Source organism: Oncorhynchus masou, chromosome 24, assembly GCF_036934945.1.
Source record: "Oncorhynchus masou masou isolate Uvic2021 chromosome 24, UVic_Omas_1.1, whole genome shotgun sequence".
NCBI classification, from domain to species: Eukaryota; Metazoa; Chordata; class Actinopteri; order Salmoniformes; family Salmonidae; genus Oncorhynchus; species Oncorhynchus masou.
Genome location: NC_088235.1, coordinates 91,604,784 through 91,621,840, shown reverse-complemented (window position 1 = coordinate 91,621,840; position 17,057 = coordinate 91,604,784). Strand labels below are relative to the sequence as shown.

Sequence of the window (17,057 nt, the reverse complement as noted above, 5' to 3'; positions counted from 1 at the left end):
TCCCTTCTCCTCCCCCATATTCCTCCTCTGGTGTCCCGGGTCTCCCACTTACTCCCTCCTCCCTTTTTCTCTCTCTATCTCTCCCTAGGCTCCCAGGTTTCCTCTCCGTTTCGTTCATGGTGTGTGAGTGTTGTATTGCGGTGTGTGGAGGTGATGTGATGTGAGTGGGCCAGGGGTCTCTGGGGACCAACTCCTCTCTTGGATAGTCAGGACGAGTCAGGAGGCGTTATTTATCTGTGGAGGGGAGAGGCTACGTCTTAGGGGGAAGACAAGAGGCACTCTGGCTTGACTGGGGATGCCCATCCAGCCTGATTCACACTCTTCATAAGGTCATACTGGTAGTTGAACTTTGGTCCTGTCTGCTTGTGGTTGTGGTTGTGCATTTTCGGTTCAGTGTTTGTGGTCTTGTGTTTGTGGTTGTGTTTGCGATCCAGTAATTGTGGTTGTCTCCTTGTGGTCATGCAGAATTGCCAGTATGTGTTATGTTTAGGATGCAGTGTTTTATGTCGTAAGTCATTAGGTATGTGTTTATGGGCAGGTGTTTATAGCCTGTGTTTTGCTTACAAATCATTTTACAGTGAGTTTTCCATGAAAGTTAATCAAGTGCCTTTCCCAGTGAAAATATGTGAACTATTTGTACTTTAGCGTGTGTGTAGTTGCAATGATTGTGTTTAGATTCTGCTGCTATTCTCTTTTTATTATCTATGCATAGTCACTTTCTATAGTCACTTTCATAGTCACTATCTATGCATAGTCACTTTCACTCTACATCAATTACCTCAAGTGACCGGTGCCCCTGCACATTGACTCTGTATCAGTAACCCCTGTATATAACCTCCACATTGACTCTGTATCAGTACCCCCCTGTATATAGCCTCCACATTGACTCTGTGTCAGTACCCCCCTGTATATAGCCTCCACCAGTACCCCCTGTACATAGCCTCCACATTGACTCTGTATCAGTACCCCCCTGTATATAGTCTCCACATTGACTCTGTGTCAGTACTCCCCTGTATATAGTCTCCACATTGACTCTGTATCAGTAACCCCTGTATATAGCCTCCACATTGACTCTGTATCAGTACCCCCCTGTATATAGCCTCCACATTGACTCTGTGTCAGTACCCCCCTGTATATAGTCTCCACATTGACTCTGTGTCAGTACTCCCCTGTATATAGCCTCCACATTGACTCTGTGTCAGTACTCCCCTGTATATAGCCTCCACATTGACTCTGTATCAGTACCCCCCTGTATATAGTCTCCACATTGACTCTGTGTCAGTACTCCCCTGTATTTAGCCTCCACATTGACTCTGTGTCAGTACTCCCCTGTATATAGCCTCCACATTGACTCTGTGTCAGTACCCCCTGTATATAGCCTCCACATTGACTCTGTATCAGTACCCCCCTGTATATAGTCTCCACATTGACTCTGTGTCAGTACTCCCCTGTATATAGCCTCCACATTGACTCTGTGTCAGTACTCCCCTGTATATAGCCTCCACATTGACTCTGTGTCAGTACCCCCCTGTATATAGCCTCCACATTGACTCTGTATCAGTACCCCCCTGTATATAGTCTCCACATTGACTCTGTATCAGTACCCCCCTGTATATAGCCTCCACATTGACTCTGTGTCAGTACCCCCCTGTATATAGCCTCGCAATTGTTATTTTACTGCTGCATTTTAATTATTTGTTACTTTTATGTCATATTTTTTACTTATCTATTTTTTACTTAACACATATTTTCTTAAAACTGCATTGTTTGTTAAGGGCTTGTAAGTAAGCATTTCACTGTTGTATTCGGCTCATGTGACAAATAACATTTGACTTGATTTGATTATTGTATTTGACCGTTCATATTTTGGACAGGCCATTGGGTTGTTAGCTTGTCCAGGCAGGTGTGCATTGATTCCTCCCATGTTTGGTGGTGCTATGCCTGTAGCCTGGGTTGTCATGCCTCTCAGTATACGGACACGCTGTTTGGGGAGTGCTGCTGTCTACGTAATGTGGGATTGGAGAAGGATTTGTCTAAATTCAGATTACCCTGCAAAAGTCAAGTAAATAACTTTGTCAAAGCATGTAATAAACAGAAAGTTACAAATCCCTTTGCGTGCTGATGCGTTTTGTGAGTTGAGTATTGGTGAGATTTAGGTCATTGTTTTGTGTTCATACATGGTGAGAATCCCAAAAAGTACCCAGTAGAGTCCACTATGGGCCCTGGTCAGAGGTAGTGCACTACAAAGGGAATAGGGTATCATTTGGGACACAATGGTGACCCTGTGGACATGAAAATAGATTTGATTCTAGTCTGTCAATATGGATAGCCAATGCTAGAGGATGTGTGATTGAATGCTTGGCTCTGTGTGCATGTGTATGTACTGAATGCTTATGCGCAGGCCTGTGTGTTTGTGTTGTTTATGAACTTAATGCTTACATGCAGGCCTGTGTGTTTGTGTTGTGCATGGACTGAATGCTAACGTGCAGCCTATGTGTTTGTTTTGTGTATGTACGGGAACGCTAACGTGCAGGCCTGTGTGGTTGTGTTGTGTATGTACTGAATGCTAATGTGCTGGCCTGTGTGTTTTTGTTGTTTGTACTGAATGCTAACGTGCAGACCTGTGTGTTGTGTACGAACTGAATGCTAACTTTAACTGCCCGTGTGTTTGTGTTGTGTATGTACTGAATGCTAACGTGCTGGCCTGTGTGTTTTTGTTGTGTTTGTACTGAATGCTAACGTGCAGACCTGTGTGTTGTGTACGTACTGAATGCTAACTTAAACTGCCCGTGCGTTTGTGTTGTGTATGTACTGAATGCTAACGTGCATGCCTGTGTCATTATGTTGTGTATGTACTGAATACTAATGTGCAGGCCTGTGTTTGTGTTGTGTATGTACTGAATGCTTACGTGCATGCCTGTGTGGTTATGTTGTGTATGTACTGAATACTTTCGAGCAGGCCTGTGTCTTTCTGTTGTATGTATGCACTGAATGCTTACGTGCATGCCTGTGTGGTTGTGTTGTTTATGTACTGAGTACTTACGTGCAGGTCTGTGTGTTTGTGTTGTGTATGTACTGAATACTTACGTGCAGGCCTGTGTGTTTGTGTTGTGTATGTACTGAACGCTAATGTGCAGGCCTATGTGTTTGTTTTGTGTATGCATGCCTGTGTGGTTGTGTTGTGCATGGAACGTGCAGCCTATGTGTTTGTTTTGTGTATGCTAACGTGCAGGCCTGTGTGGTTGTGTTGTGTATGTACTGAATGCTAATGTGCTGGCCTGTGTGTTTTTGTTGTTTGTACTGAATGCTAACGTGCAGACCTGTGTGTTGTGTACGTACTGAATGCTAACTTTAACTGCCCGTGCGTTTGTGTTGTGTATGTACTGAATGCTAACGTGCATGCCTGTGTGGTTGTGTTGTGTATGTACTGAATGCTAATGTGCTGGCCTGTGTGTTTTTGTTGTGTTTGTACTGAATGCTAACGTGCAGACCTGTGTGTTGTGTACGTACTGAATGCTAACTTAAACTGCCCGTGCGTTTGTGTTGTGTATGTACTGAATGCTAACGTGCATGCCTGTGTCATTATGTTGTGTATGTACTGAATACTAATGTGCAGGCCTGTGTTTGTGTTGTGTATGTACTGAATGCTTACGTGCAGGCCTGTGTGTTTGTGTTGTGTATGTACTGAATACTTATGTGCAGGCCTGTGTGTTTGTGTTGTGCATGTACTGAATGCTTACATGCAGGCCTGTTTGTTTGTGTTGTGTATGTACTGAATACTTACGTGCATGCCTGTGTGGTTATGTTGTGTATGTACTGAATACTTTCGAGCAGGCCTGTGTCTTTCTGTTGTATGTATGCACTGAATGCTTACGTGCATGCCTGTGTGGTTGTGTTGTTTATGTACTGAGTACTTACGTGCAGGCCTGTGTGTTTGTGTTGTGTGTGTACTGAACGCTAATGTGCAGGCCTATGTGTTTGTTTTGTGTATGTACGGGAACGCTAACGTGCAGGCCTGTGTGTTTGTGTTGTGTATGTACTGAATGCTAACGTGCAGGCCTGTGTGTTTGTGTTGTGTATGTACTGAATGCTAATGTGCAGGCCTGTGTATTTGTGTTGTGCATGTACTGAATACTTACGTGCAGGCCTGTGTCTTTCTGTTGTATGTATGCACTGAATGCTTACGTGCATGCCTGTGTGGTTGTGTTGTGTATGTACTGAATACTTTCGAGCAGGCCTGTGTCTTTCTGTTGTATGTATGCACTGAATGCTTACGTGCATGCCTGTGTGGTTGTGTTGTGCATGTACTGAGTACTTACGTGCAGGCCTGTGTGTTGTGTTTGTGTGTGTATGTGCAGGCCTGTGTGTTTGTGGGAACGCTAACGTGCAGGCCTGTGTGTTTGTGTTGTGTATGTACTGAATGCTAACGTGCAGGCCTGTGTGTTTGTGTTGTGTATGTACTGAATGCTAATGTGCAGGCCTGTGTATTTGTGTTGTGCATGTACTGAATGCTAACGTGCAGGCCTGTGTGGTTGTGTTGTGTACGTACTGAATGCTAACATGCAGACCTGTGTGTTTGTGTTGTGTACGTACTGAATGCTAACTTAAACTGCCCCTGCGTTTGTGTTGTGTGTGTATTGAATGCTAACGTGCAGGCCTGTGTTTGTGTTGTGTATGTACTGAATGCTTACGTGCAGGCCTGTGTGTTTGTGTTGTGTATGTACTGAATGCTAACGTGTAGGCCTGTGTGTTTGTGTTGTGTGTGTGTGTACTGAATGGTTACGTGCAGGCCTGTGTGTTTGTGTTGTGTATGTACTGAACGCTAACGTGCAGGCCTGTGTGTTTGTGTTGTGTGTGTGTACTGAATGGTTACGTGCAGGCCTGTGTGTTTGTGTTGTGTATGTACTGAATACTTATGTGCAGGCCTCTGTGTTTGTGTTGTGCATGTACTAAATGCTTACATGCAGGCCTGTTTGTTTGTGTTGTGTATGTACTGAATGCTAACGTGCAGGCCTGTGTGTTTGTGTTGTGTATGTACTGGATGCTTACGTGCAGGCCTGTGTCATTATGTTGTGTATGGACTGGATGCTTACGTGCAGGCCTGTGTGATTGTGTTGTGTATGGACTGGATGCTTACGTGCAGGCCTGTGTGTTTGTGTTGTGTGTGTACTGAACGCTAATGTGCATGCCTTTGTGGTTGGGTTGTTTATGTACTGAATACTTACGTGCAGGCCTGTGTGTTTGTGTTGTGCATGTACTGAATTCTTACGTGCAAGCCTGTGTGGTTGTGTTGTGTATGTACTGAATGCTTACGTGCAGACCTGTTTGTTTGTGTTGTGTATGTTCTGAATACTTACGTGCAGGCCTGTTTGTTTGTGTTGTGTGTGTACTGAATGCTTACGTGCAGGCCTGTGTGGTTGTGTTGTGTATGTACTGAATGCTTACGTGCAGACCTGTGTGTTTGTGTTGTGTATGTACTGAATACTTACGTGCAGGCCTGTTTGTTTGTGTTGTGTGTGTACTGAATGCTTACGTGCTGGCCTGTGTGTTTGTGTTGTGTATGTGTAAGTATAAGGTAAGTCCACCTGGCTATAAGCCAGATGGCTGTTCTCTGCTCTCTGAACTCTACAGTGACAGGTGGCCGTCCTGTCCCTGACCCTACCGACCTTGCTGGCCCTGTCACTTCCTTATGTCACATCGTGTTGTCCTGACGATGGCCTGTCATAGGCTCTCATACATTCTGCTCATACATTTCCTGCCAGCCTGTGGCCTTGTGTGGTACACACTGCTTGCACACCGCAGCCAAGCACACACAACTAAACACACACACACCAGCTCACACAACTGTACCCCTAAACACACAGCACCCACACATCTCTCTCATATTTACCCATCAAATATGAATTGGGATGGGCTATTTACACCAGTTAAGTGCCTTACACTGTTCCAGACAAGACAGCACTACACTGAGACTTACTCATCCTTCAGGTTTCCCTAACCACTACTAACCACTACTAACCACTACCACAGAGAGGAGAGGAGAGGAGCTGTTAGATAGGCCTGCTGTAGAGAGATGGGGACAAGAGAGAGAAATCAAAGATGAACAGAAGAGAGCAAGAGAGGATAGAGGATAGCTTTAAAGGAGAGAATCAATGTGGGACAGAGTGGTAATGAAATATAGTGGGAGAGGAATTGAGAGGAGGGAGAGATGGAGAGATAGAAAGGAGATAAATGAGGGAAGCTGCAAGCTTGAAGTGTTACTTGATAACATGAGTGGAGATCTAAGTTCTCTAACCACCATTGGTCAGTCACTCTCTCAGGCGCTCTATTTACAGCTGAAGAGAGGGATGACAGAGAAGAGGGAGATGAGAGGAGAGAGAGGGGCAGAGAAAGAGGAGAGATGAGAGAGATGAAAAGAGAGGACAAGATGAAAAGAGAGAGCTCTATCTATCTAGCCCTGTAAACACTCAAAACAAAAACAGTCTGCTTCATTTGCATGTCTTCTGTCTGCTAGCTCTGTGACCAGCCCTTATGCAACCTTAAGGTGCCCAACGTTATTAATCAATACTGTGGCGGACTGCAATAGCATCGAATAGTCCCCGCGATATGCAACTGTTCAGGGAAGTCAGGAACCAATACACGCAGTCAGTCAGGAAAGCTAAGGCCAGCTTCTTCAGGCAGAAGTTTGCATCCTGTAGCTCCAACTCCAAAAAGTTCTGGGACACTGTGAAGTTCATGGAGAACAAGAGCACCTCCTCCCAGCTGCCCACTGCACTGAGGCTAGGTAACACGGTCACCACCGATAAATCCATGATTATCGAAAACTTCAACAAGCATTTCTCAACGGCTGGCCATGCCTTCCGCCTGGCTACTCCAACCTCAGCCAACAGCTCCGCCCCCACCGCAGCTTCTCGCCCAAGCCCTTCCAGGTTCTCCTTTACCCAAATCTAGATAGCAGATGTTCTGAAAGAGCTGCAAAACCTGGACCCGTACAAATCAGCTGGGCTTGACAATCTGGACCCTCTATTTCTGAAACTATCTGCCGCCATTGTCGCAACCCCTATTACCAGCCTGTTCAACCTCTCTTTCATATCATCTGAGATCCCCAAGGATTGGAAAGTTGCCGCAGTCATCCCCCTCTTCAAAGGGGGAGACACCCTGGAACCAAACTGTTACAGACCTATATCCATCCTACCCTGCCTATCTAAGGTCTTCGAAAGCCAAGTCAACAAACAAGTCACTGACCATCTCGAATCCAACCGTACCTTCTCCACTGTGCAATCTGGTTTCCGAGCCGGTCACGGGTGCACCTCAGCCACACTCAAGGTACTAAACGATATCATAACCGCCATCGATAAAAGACAGTACTGTGCAGCTGTCTTCATCGACCTTGCCAAGGCTTTTGACTCTGTCAATCACCATATTCTTATCGGCAGACTCAGTAGCCTCGGTTTTTCGGATGACTGCCTTGCCTGGTTCACCAATTACTTTGCAGACAGAGTTCAGTGTGTCAAATCGGAGGGCATGCTGTCCGGTCCTCTGGCAGTCTCTATGGGGGTGCCACAGGGTTCAATTCTCGGGCCGACTCTTTTCTCTGTATATATCAATGATGTTGCTCTTGCTGCGGGCGATTCCCTGATCCACCTCTACGCAGATGACACCAGTCTATATACTTCCGGCCCGTCCTTGGACACTGTGCTATCTAACCTCCAAACGAGCTTCAATGCCATACAACACTCCTTCCGTGGCCTCCAACTGCTCTTAAACGCCAGTAAAACCAAATGCATGCTTTTCAACCGATCGCTGCCTGCACCCGCATGCCCGACGAGCATCACCACCCTGGATGGTTCCGACCTTGAATATGTGGACACCTATAAGTACCTAGGTGTCTGGCTAGACTGTAAACTCTCCTCCCAGACTCATATCAAACATCTCCAATCGAAAATCAAATCAAGAGTCGGCTTTCTATTCCGCAACAAAGCCTCCTTCACTCACGCCGCCAAACTTACCCTAGTAAAACTGACTATCCTACCGATCCTCGACTTCGGCGATATCATCTACAAAATTGCCTCCAACACTCTACTCAGCAAACTGGATGCAGTTTATCACAGTGCCATCCGTTTTGTCACTAAAGCACCTTATACCACCCACCACTGCGACTTGTATGCTCTAGTCGGCTGGCCCTCGCTACATATTCGTTGCCAGACCCACTGGCTCCAGGTCATCTACAAGTCCATGCTAGGTAAAGCTCCGCCTTATCTCAGTTCACTGGTCACGATGGCAACACCCATCCGTAGCATGCGCTCCAGCAGGTGTATCTCACTGATCATCCCTAAAGCCAACACCTCATTTGGCCGCCTTTCGTTCCAGTACTCTGCTGCCTGTGACTGGAACGAATTGCAAAAATCCCTGAAGTTGGAGACTTTTATCTCCCTCACCAACTTCAAACATGTGCTATCTGAGCAGCTAACCGATCGCTGCAGCTGTACATAGTCTATTGGTAAATAGCCCACCCATTTTCACCTACCTCATCCCCATACTGTTTTTATTTATTTACTTTTCTGCTCTTTTGCACACCAATATCTCTACCTGTACATGACCATCTGATCATTTATCACTCCAGTGCTAATCTGCAAAATTGTAATTATTCGCCTACCTCCTCATGCCTTTTGCACACAATGTATATAGACTCGCCTTTTTTGTACTGTGTTATTGACTTGTTAATTGTTTACTCCATGTGTAAATCTGTGTTGTCTGTTCACACTGCTAAGCTTTATCTTGGCCAGGTCGCAGTTGCAAATGAGAACTTGTTCTCAACTAGCCTACCTGGTTAAATAAAGGTGAAATAAAAAATAAAAAATAAATAAAAAATACAGTCGTCGTCCCCCCATGACCTCCTGCAGGTTAGCGTTTCCCGTCATGAATCTTGTTCTGGAGGCAGCTCTGCAGAGTTGTCACCTAACCCTAACCTTAACCCTAACCTTACCACACTGCTAACCATAATGCCTAACCCTATCCTTCAATTTAACTTTTACAGTATAGCCAATTTTTACAATACACCACATGGCCAAAAGTATTTGAGAAACACACTAAAGGTTATTACACTATATATACAAACGTATGTGGACACCCCTTCAAATGAGTGGATTCTGCTATTTCAGCCACACTGCTGACAGGTGTATAAAATTGAGCACATAGCCATGCAATCATATTGCAAGCATTGGCAGTAGATAGGCCTTACTGAAGAGCTCAGTGACTTTCAACATGGCACTGTTATAGAACTCCACCTATCCAATAAGTCAGTTTGTCAAATGTCTGCCCTGCTAGAGCTGCCCAGGTCAACTGTAAGTGCTGTTATTGTGAAGTGGAAATGTCTAGGAGCAACAACGGCTCAGCCGCGAAGTAATAGCCCACACAAGCTCACAGAATGGACCACCGAGGGCAGAAGTGCGTAGAGTTAAAAAATCGTCTGTCCTCAGTTGCAACACTCACTACCGAGTTCCAAACTGCCTCTGGAAGCAACGTCAGCACAATAAATGTTTGTCGGGAGCTTCATGAAATGGGTTTCATGAAGCTCACAAGACTAAGATCTCCATGCGCAATGCCAAGCCTCGGCTGGAGTGATGTAAAGCTCTCCGTCATTGGACTCTGGAGTAGTGGAGTGATGTATCACGCTTCACCCTCTGGCAGTCAGACGGACAAATTTGGATTTGGCAGGAGAACGCTACCTGCCCGAATGAATAGTGCCAACTTTAGAGTTTGGTGGAGGAGGAATAATGGTCTGGGGCTGTTTTTCATGGTTCGGGCTTGGCCCCTTAGTTCCAGTGAAGGTAAATCTCAATGTCACGTTCAGAGTCAGGTTGGAGACCTGAGCCCACTCCTTGTGCTTACTGGAAGAAGCACCGTACTGGTCAGGCACCGTGTTATGCGGTCAAGCGCACGGTGTCACCAATATGCGCTCATAGCCCGGTGGGGTTATGAATGTGAATGTGGGTATTGAGCCTAAGGAAGAGGTGCGAGTGGTATGCACCAGATCTCCAGTGCTCACCCACAGCCTGGTTCAACTTGTGCCTGCACTCTGCATGGTCGGGCTAAACTGGTGATCCAGCCGGGAGGAGTGGTGCCAAGGCTGCGCACCAGTGCTCCCCCACAGCCCGGCCTCCTCCAAGCACCAGGCCTCCTGTAGGTCTCCCCAGCATGGTGGGTCCTGTGGCAGCCCCACGTACCAGGCTGTCTCTCCGTCTCCTCCCTCCAGGTCCGCCCATCTGTCCTGAGCTGCCAGAGCCGCCCATCTGTCCTGATCTGCCAGAGTCGTCCGTCTGTCCTGAGCTGCCAGAGCCGCCCATCTGTCCTGATCTGCCAGAGCCGCCCGTCTGTCCTGAGCTGCCAGAGCCGCCCGTGTGTCCTGAGCTGCCAGAGCCCCCCGTCTGTCCTGAGCTGCCAGAGCCGCCCGTCTGTCCTGAGCTGCCAGAGCCGCCCGTCTGTCCTGAGCTGCCAGAGCCGCCCGTCTGTCCTGAGCTGCCAGAGTCGCCCGTCTGTCCTGAGCTGCCAGAGTCGCCCGTCTGTCCTGAGCTGCCAGAGTCGCCCGTCTGTCCTGAGCTGCCAGAGTCGCCCGTCTGTCCTGAGCTGCCAGAGTCGCCCGTCTGTCCTGAGCTGCCAGAGTCGCCCGTCTGTCCTGAGCTGCCAGAGTCGCCCGTCTGTCCTGAGCTGCCAGAGTCGCCCGTCAGTCCTGAGCTGCCAGAGTCGCCCGTCTGTCCTGAGCTGCCAGAGTCGCCCGTCTGTCCTGAGCTGCCAGAGCCGCCACCGCGGACAGACGCCCACCCAGACCCTCCCCGATCGGTTCAGGTTTTGCGGCCGGAATCCGCACCTTTGGGGGGGTTACTGTCACGTTCTGACCTTAGTTCCTTTGTTATGTCATTGTTTTAGGTTGGTCAGGGCGTGAGTTGGGGTGGGTAGTCTATGTTCTTTTTTCTATGTGTTTGGCCTAGTATGGTTCTCAATCAGAGGCAGGTGTTGTTCGTTGTCTCTGATTGAGAATCATACTTAGGTAACCTGTTTTCCCCATTTTGGTTGTGGGTGTTTAATTTTCTGTTTAGTGTTTTCTGCACCTTACAGGACTGTTTCGTTTTTTTTGTTTATTCACGTTGTTGTTTTTTGTATTTCAGTGTTCAGCTAAATAAATCATGAACACCTACCACGCTGCGCTTTGGTACACACCTTCTTCCATCTACGAAACCCATTACACTTAACTCTACGCATACAATGACATTCCAGTAAGGCCCTTTCCTGTTTCAGCATGACAATGCTCCCGTGCACAAATCAAATCACATTTGATTTGGCAGCAGCCACTCAATGTTAGTGATGACTGTTTTACAGTCTGATAGCCATGAGATAGAAGCTGTTTTTCAGTCTCTCGGTCCCAGCTTTGATGCACCTGTACTGATCTCGCCTTCTGGATGATAGCGGGGTGAACAGGCAGCGGCTGTTGTCAGGGTGGTTGTTGTCCTTAATGATCATTTTGGCCTTCCTGTGACATCGGGTGTTGTAGGTGTCCTGGAGGGCAGGTAGTTTGCCCCCGGTAATGCGTTGTGCAGACCTCACTACCTTCTGGAGAGCCTTACGGTTGTGGGTGGAGCAGTTGCCGTACCAGGCGGTGATACAGCCCGGCAGGATGCTCTCGATTGTGCATCAGTAAAAGTTTGTGAGTGTTTTTGGTGACAAACTAAAGGTTGAAGAGGCACTGTTCTTCACCACGCTGTCTGTGTGGGTGGACCATTTCAGTTTGTCCATGATGTGTACGCAGAAGAACTTAAAACTTTCCACCTTCTCCACTACTGTCCCGTCGATGTGGATAGGGGGGTGCTCCCCCTGCTGTTTCCTGAAGTCCACGATCATCTCCTTTGTTTTGTTGATGTTGAGTGTGAGGTTATTTTACCTGACACCACACTCCGAGGGACCTCACCTCCTCCCTGTAGGACGTCTCGTCGTTGTTGGTAATCAAGCCTACCACTGTAGTGTCATCTGCAAACTTGATGATTGAGTTGGAGGCATGCATGGCCACGCAGTCATGGCTGAACAGGGAGTACAGAAGAGGGCTGAGAACGCACCATTGTGGGGCCCCAGTGTTGAGGATCAGCGGGGAGGAGATGTTGTTACCTACCCTCACCACCTGGGGGCGGCCCGTCAGGAAGTCCAGTACCCAGTTGCACAGGACGGGGTCGAGACCCATGGCCTCGAGCTTAATGTCGAGTTTGGAGAGTACTATGGTGTTAAATGCTGAGCTGTAGTCGATGAACAGCATTCCTAAATGGGTATTCCTCTTGTTCAGATGGGTTAGGGCAGTGTGCAATGTGATTACAAGGTCCATACAGAAATGGTTTGTTGAGGTCGGTGTTGAAGAACTAGACTGGCCTGCACAGAGCCCTGACCTCAACCACATTGAACACTTTTGGGATGAATTGGAACGACGATTGCGAGCCAAACCTAATCACCCAACATCAGTGCCCGACCTCACTAATGCTCTTGTATCTGAATGGAAGCAAGTCCCTGCAGGAATGTTCCAACATCTAGTGGAAAACCTCCCCAGAAGAGTGGCAAAGGGGGGACCAACTCCTTATTAATATTAGGCCATGATTTTGTAATGAGATATTCGACGAGCAGATATTCAACTTTTGGCCATGTAGTGTAAATGTCAACCTGCTGACCTTCTTAAACCTGCTGACCTTCTTAAATGTCAACCTGCTGACCTTCCCATACCCAGCCCAATGTCAGTCACTGTGTACTGTAAATCAGCCCCTAAACCCTGCTTAGTTAATCAGGTGTAGATGATGATTTGGGGGAGTTGTTTTTGTTTTGTTATTGCCTAAAGGTATTAGCATGCTTCAGTTTGGCTGGCGCCTAGCTGAAGTGGTCTAGCCGAATGATACTACCTTAAAAGACGCTTGAAAAATGTGAAAGAAATAGTACGGTTGTAACTGCTGTTGGAAGGAGAGGACCAAGGTGCAGCGTGGTATATGTCCATATTTATTTAATGAACACTGAAATCACAAAAATAACAGGTCTGGCTGGTGCAGACACACAACAGAAAACAACTACCACAACTCAAGGGCGAAACCAGGCTGCCTAAGTATGGTTCTCAATCAGAGACAACGATTGACAGCTGCCTCTGATAGGGAACCATACCAGGCCAAACACATAGAAATACAAACATAGAACAAAACATAGAATGCCCACCCCAACTCACACCCTGACCAACCTAAAATAGAGACATAAAAAAAGTAACTAATGTCAGGACACTTCCTCAAAATATTCAGAATTCTTCTAAGATAACGCAAGAAATCTGTCATTAATTTTGTCGTTTTAACCAAGGTGATCTTGGTCATGCAATTTTAACTAAGATGTTTGGTGCAGTATTTCACAATACAAAATGTGCATGTGTCTCGATGATTGACAATAGACACTTTATTGAAGAATCCCTACTGTTGACCAATCATCAACAAAAGAGTGTAGACTACGGATCAGAAGTTCGGCTTTCTTCCAGAATTTTTATTTGCCCAAACAGCCCCCAAAACTCACAGAAACAAACAAAAATGTTGCAAAATGTTGTCATAATATACAGTGGGGCAAAAAAGTATTTAGTCAGCCACCAATAATTGCTCCCACAGTTGATTTCTTCAAACCAAGCTGCTTACCTATTGCAGATTCAGTCTTCCCAGCCTGGTGCAGGTCTACAATTTTGTTTCTGGTGTCCTTTGACAGCTCTTTGGTCTTGGCCATAGTGGAGTTTGGAGAGTGACTGTTTGAGGTTGTGGACAGGTGTCTTTTATACTGATAACAAGTTCAAACTGGTGCCATTAATACAGGTAACGAGTGGAGGACAGAGGAGCCCCTTAAAGAAGAAGTTACAGGTCTGTGAGAGCCAGAAATCTTGCTTGTTTGTAGGTGACCAAATACTTATTTCCACAATAATTTGCAAATAAATTCATAAAACATCCTACAATGTCATTTTCTGGATTTCTTTTCTCATTTTGTCTGTCATAGTTGAAGTGTACCTATGATGAAAATTACAGGCCTCTCTCATCTTTTTAAGTGGGAGAACTTGCACAATTGGTGGCTGACTAAATACTTTTTGCCCCACTGTATGCACAAACTTTTCAAAGCTGTTTCGGCTGGGAACCGTGTGGATGCCTTAAGATTGCAGGTTTATCAAACGTGGTCTAGCCCCCCCCCCTTCCCCTGTTCCAATTCACACACCCCCACAACACTTTCCCTGAATATATCGCTAGGCATTTGGCCACTGGTTTGGTTCAGTCAAGAATTATTATAACAGTTAACTCTCCTTTCCTGTTCTCTCTATCAGTCTGTTTCACTCCATTCCGAAAAAAACATGCTTCTATCTTTGTAATGAATATTGTGTGCAGTGTGTTCTCTCCCCTGCTCATTGTCAATTATTTTTCATGTGCGGGCAGGGGGAGGTTAATGCAGTGTGTGTGTGTGTGTGTGTGTGTGTGTGTGAGAGAGAGAGGGAGGAGGATTGCGACCAATCAAAGAAGCCCCAGGTACTCCCCCCCCCCCCCATTTGTTTGGTCTGCTCCATCTCTCCCTCTCAGTGGTTCCTGCTGCAGTATAAGTCACAGGCTGCGCTGTTCCCTCTGACACACATACACACACACTCGTACGAGTGCAAATCCTCTTACACCTCGCTAGTGCCCAGAGCAGATTATAGCCTGCACATTTCAAATCGTATTCCAAATGTGCCACTTTCCCCTGGGTCTCCTCCCTCCTCTTCCTCCTCCTCCTCCTCCTCTACATCATCTACCTCCACGGGACTTCTTCTCTGCACCTGCTTCTACTGCTGCTTCTTCTTCTTCTTCATCCTCCACTCTGTCTTCAACCTCTGGCAGCTGGCCTGCTCGCCTCTGCAGCTGAGATGACCAGGCAGCCTCTCTAAGGGAGAGAGAGTGAGACAGGAGGAGACAGAAAAGAGGGAACGGGAGAAGGAGGAAAAGAAAAAAGGGAGTAATTTAGACCTGAGAGCTACTCCGAAGAAAGAAGGGAAGAAGTCAGCACGGTCAGGCTCGGAGAGGGGGTGGTGGAGGAAGGGAAGGAGGAGGAGAGAGCTCCAGTGCAGAAGGAGAGAGGGAAGAGAAAAGAGAGAAAGAGAGCGAGAGAGAGCTGACTGTGTATTGACCATGAAGGCTCTGCTGCTGCTGGTTCTACCCTGGCTCAGCCCAGCCAACTACACTGACAATGTGGGCAACCTGCACATCCTCTACTCTGAGCTGTGAGTACTGTACCACTGTCCCACTCAGCATAGACCTGCTGCATCCATTCACCCCCATCACTCTCCTCCAACAGCAGCAGCCCATGCAGCCCTGCAGTATGTGTGTGTGTGTATGTGTGAGAATGCACACGCAATTGTGAATGCGATAGTGTATGTTTGTGTATGTGCACGTTTGTGCGTGTGTGTTTGTGTTTTAATCTGGCAGTAAAGAGTGTGTATGGCTCTATGGCCATTTGCTCAGTTATTGACTTGGGTAATGGTTTCCGTAGCAGTGGCCATGGCAGCGGGATGCGGTTGCCTTGGCAGCGGGATGCGGTTGCTGTGGCAGGTAGAGGATTTTGTGCAGACAAGGTCTGTTTGGATGCTCCAGAGCAGCACTGCAGCATGGGAGCGCTCTCATCAGGACTGTAGGTTGTTTCTGTGTGTGTGTTTCCTGTTTTGTGTGTGTGCGTGCAGTCTATTTATTTGTACCAAAATGTGAACCTGTGTACGGCTATTGCTAAACGCTTTGATGGTCTCTGTATGTGTGCACATTGAGTTATTCAAGTTATTTAGGTGTGGAGGACATACATGGCCATACCTGTGTGAGTGTGTCTGTTTGATTCAACAATAACAACCATAACATATCCACACACATACACAGCTTATTCACATCTTTGCCCTGACCCCCCCCCACACACACACACACACACACACACACACACCCCCCCCCCCCCCACACACACACACACACACACACACACACACACACACACACTTCAGGAGCCCATTCAGTCATAGTTAATGTGAAACACACTCTTACTGAGGCACTTTGACACCATGGCAACAACCCTCTCATCCAGCCAGCTGCATTCATCATACTGAGGAGTGGATGATACTTCCACTTCCGACTGTATTTCATTCCACTGGCTCAGGTTCTCATGTTTTAAAATAGACACCGTCCTCCATAAAATAAGCCTAAACAAGTACTGCATACTGTTGATTTTCATTATAGGTTTGCAAGTGTGGAGAATTGTGCTGTGTATGTGGATGTTTGGGCTGTGCAGCTGAATTGTATTTGTGAATATAGGTTTGGGTCTGTGTGTGTGTTTCTAAGTGTGTCTATATCAGTATAGTCTTTATACGGTTTGACCATGTGGGCATTCCTTCTCTTTGTATGCATATAGACTGAGTCTTTCCGGGAATAGTGTATATTGGCCCTCAGTGCATTCTTTCTGTCTCTCTCAGTGATATTGGTATATTCAGCAGACGCGTGAAACCTGGGGCTCACAGATCTCTAAGCTGGGATCCTTCTGTCCTCGCCAGTCCCCAGTCTGACGGAAATGTCCCATTATGCTGCATGAATACAGGGAACAATGCAATGCTTTAAAAAGTCTCCCATTCCATTGTGAGGATCCTCTATTGAGTGAAGCTTTAGCTCCTGCAGACACTCAGATTCCTTGTTGGACAGCCATGAATCCTAGAGAGATGGGGAGAGGAGAGGGGGAGAGGGAGAGACGAGAGAATAGGATAGGAGAGTAGACCAGGAAAAAAGATGGAAAGAACAAAAAGAAAAGAAATAGAGAGAACAGGTAGGGGAGGAGAGGTAACAAAAGGGGAGAGGAGGTGAGGGGAAATGAGAAAGAGGGGAGGGAGAGGAGAGGATGTTAAAGGAGGAGAGAATCGGTGCAATGAGAATAGATTTGAAATAGAAAGAAGGGTATAGAGGAGGAAAGAGGAGAGAGAGAAGGGGAGATGAGAGGAGACAGGAGAGGATAAGGTCACTTCCTGGCCC

At 46.9% G+C, this 17,057-nt stretch overlaps 1 protein-coding gene across 1 annotated transcript in view; it reads left to right on the top strand.

Annotated features, from left to right (window-relative positions):
- LOC135513011 (E3 ubiquitin-protein ligase LNX-like) overlaps positions 1 to 17,057 on the top strand; it is an 84,563-nt gene that overhangs the window by 15,778 nt on the left and 51,728 nt on the right.